The sequence below is a fragment of the Physeter macrocephalus genome, chromosome 4 (assembly GCF_002837175.3).
Source record: "Physeter macrocephalus isolate SW-GA chromosome 4, ASM283717v5, whole genome shotgun sequence".
NCBI classification, from domain to species: domain Eukaryota; kingdom Metazoa; phylum Chordata; class Mammalia; order Artiodactyla; family Physeteridae; genus Physeter; species Physeter macrocephalus.
In genome coordinates this window covers 38,639,903-38,642,709 of record NC_041217.1, presented here as the reverse complement: position 1 = coordinate 38,642,709, position 2,807 = coordinate 38,639,903, and the positions used below count along the sequence as shown (strand labels likewise).

The window sequence follows — 2,807 nt, the reverse complement described above, 5'->3', positions numbered from 1 at the left end:
AATCTTAGTTCTTAAATAATCAAGGCCACGCAAAGGGAAAGGGGAGGCATATGAAAGTAGCTGCATAATCAGATAGATAATGCACTTTTCTCCAATTGTCTGGCTCTTTTAGACAGCAGCATCTGGGGGTGTATTTCGAAGGCGGGGGATGACTAGCAAGTATGAGCCAGATGAGACCTCCGGGGTGACCTGGAATTACAGAGGCCACTCATTTTCGGAATAGGGTGAGGCAAATATGGAATATTTTAACTTGAACACTTTCCTCTGAGTTTTGCATTTCTTTTCTCACAAATTTGTTTTTCGGTAAAGATTTATTATCGTATAAATATGAACAATTTAGTAATTATACTTTTGAACATTTTTTCATGTAAATTAGCTAAAAAGGGATACAGGGCAGGAAGAGGATGGAATGTGACTTTACCTATGGCCATACGTGGCCCCTAACACGTTCCCCCAACACTCTAGAGCCCCCTTGTCCAGGGAGACCTAGCTCAGGGAGAAGCAGAGGAGGGAACATCCTAAGGACAGGTGCCCTGGGGACCAAGCCCAGGCAAGGATGGAGTGAAGGGTAGCCTGAAAGGTAGAAGTTACCCTCCCAGCAGAGTCCCTTTATGGGACTCACTCCAGGGCCCACTCCATGGACCAAGGAGAAATGTGATTCCCCTAACACAAATACTCGCTCTTTCGGAGCACAGTTAATTTAGTGTACACCTTGACTTTGTGCAAGGTGCCGTGCTCAGGCCTGCAGTGGTGGATGGTATTGACCTGTGGGGGAGAAGACAGGTACAAGCAGACAGCATCAAGAGAGTGGCACTGACACAAGTCTGGGAGGTGAGGGCAGAGGGGTTTCTCCTCTGCAATAGCAGGCGGGGAAGCTCTCCTCTCATGCTGGAGTGTGGATAAGTTAGACAGTTCCCCATTCCTCTGACTCCTCAAAGATAAAAAGACAGCCTACGGCCACAGAGATTGGGAAACACCTCACCCGTTCTGCAGCACTACTATCACCTCCCTGAGGCCCACAAGGGAGAAGCCCAAGGACTGAGAGAAGGACGCAGGGATGGGGAGGTGGAAGCGCCTGCTCCTTGGTCTCATCTCAGCTGGGCTGGGGCTGCGCAGGGCTGGGAGTTGGTCTTTTTTCCTCTGCAGAGGATCACCGGTGGGTTCCTACTGCCTGGCACCGAGTTTTCACCTGCTTCCCTCCACAAGGCTAGAAAGAGGATAAGCTCTTTTTGCCCTTTCAGAGACAGAAGGCACAGTGGAAAGAGAATAGAATTTAGAGACAAATGACCTGAGTTCAAGTCTCTCCTCTTTGTATCTGAAAAAAGGAGAAAAACAATAAAATCGAATATCAGGGCTGAGTGAGAATTAAATGAGATAGTGTTCATGAGAACTCCCCCAAAGCTAGAAATGATCATGAAATAGTAAATCTTATCATGACTGCGGCATTGCTGGCTTGCTCCTCTGCTCTGTGCCCACTGCCTGGGGATCTGCCCCTGATATCAAAGCTGCCTTCCTATCTAGCTGGGACTCTGGGGAGATGCTGCAGCCCAGTGACCTAGGAATAACTAGACAACTGAAACCACAGCTGGGGCTTCCTCCTGGAATTACAAGGACCAATTAGGCCCAGGGGGCACACAAGGACTCAGTACATAGAGATTACAGAAGCTGCACACACAGCACCCAGAAAACATATACATATATCAACACAAACACATAAGTGCAATGTGCCTGGCATGTAACACACACGAAATAAATGTCTAATGGATGGATAATAACTGGGGAGTGAGATGGGCTAAAGGAAGAACCTAAGATGGGCAAGAGATCCAGAGTCTTAAGTTCCATTCCAGTTCTAACTATGTAACCTCATGCAAGTCCCACGCCCTCTCAGTTCCCTCTTTCTTATCTGTCCAGCAGTGATGATAACATCTGTCCTGCCTCCCTTGTAGAGCTATTGTAAGAATAAAATAAAATATTTTTTCTTAGGACATGGAAGTCCAGAGTCCTATTTGTATAATACCAAGCTCTCAACCATCTGTAATGAACTACTTAAACAATTTTTATGGATATGTAGAAGCACTTCAAAAGTTAAAAGTCTATGCAAATAGAAAGTACTATTTTTGTCTACTATTGACATGCAAACACATATGCCATGAATACTGTACATACAAAGACAATTTAAAGACCTCAGGTACATAGAATTTGGTTAATTATAATCCTCCTCATCATTGAATCATTGGTCCATCTCTGCTTTTATTTAATTAGTTATTAGTTTGGTTGTTTTGTTTTGTTTTGTTTTGTTTGGGGGCGGGCTTTTTGGCTGCGCCTTGCAGGGATCTTAGTTCCCTGACCAGGGATTGAACCCAGGCCATGGCAGTGAAAGTGCCAAGTCCTAACCACTGGACCACAAGGAAAGTCCTTAGTTATTTTTAATAATGCAGTAGGCACCTGTGAATCCACTACGCAAAATGAAAACTAGGACTTTGACAGTAGCAAACATCTAACTAGGTGGTTCCTCCATTCATCCCCAATCCACCTCTGTTTTCTCTGGCCAAGATAACCATTATCTTGAATCCTAGGTTCATCATTCCTTTGCTTTCCTTTTATGTAGTTTTATTTCATAAGGACACATAAAGGTGTCTGATCTTCATAAAAGGTGAAGCTCATAGTGTCTTAAAAGGGAGGTGGGGCTTCCCTGGTGGTGCAGTGGTTGAGAGTCCGCCTGCCGATGCAGGGGACACGGGTTCGTGCCCCGGTCCGGGAAGATCCCACATGCCGCGGAGCGGCTAGGCCTGTGAGCCACGGCCGCT

The 2,807-nt window shown here is 45.8% G+C and overlaps 1 long non-coding RNA gene across 1 annotated transcript in view; it reads left to right on the top strand.

Moving 5' to 3' along the window:
- The first annotated feature begins 6 nt into the window (after nucleotides 1–6).
- The window catches only part of LOC114485999 (uncharacterized), an 8,284-nt gene continuing 5,483 nt past the window's right edge, over nucleotides 7–2,807 (top strand). The window contains exon 1 of the long non-coding RNA XR_003679241.2: nucleotides 7–224. This is a non-coding gene — a long non-coding RNA (uncharacterized lncRNA). The remainder of the gene's footprint in view (nucleotides 225–2,807) is intronic.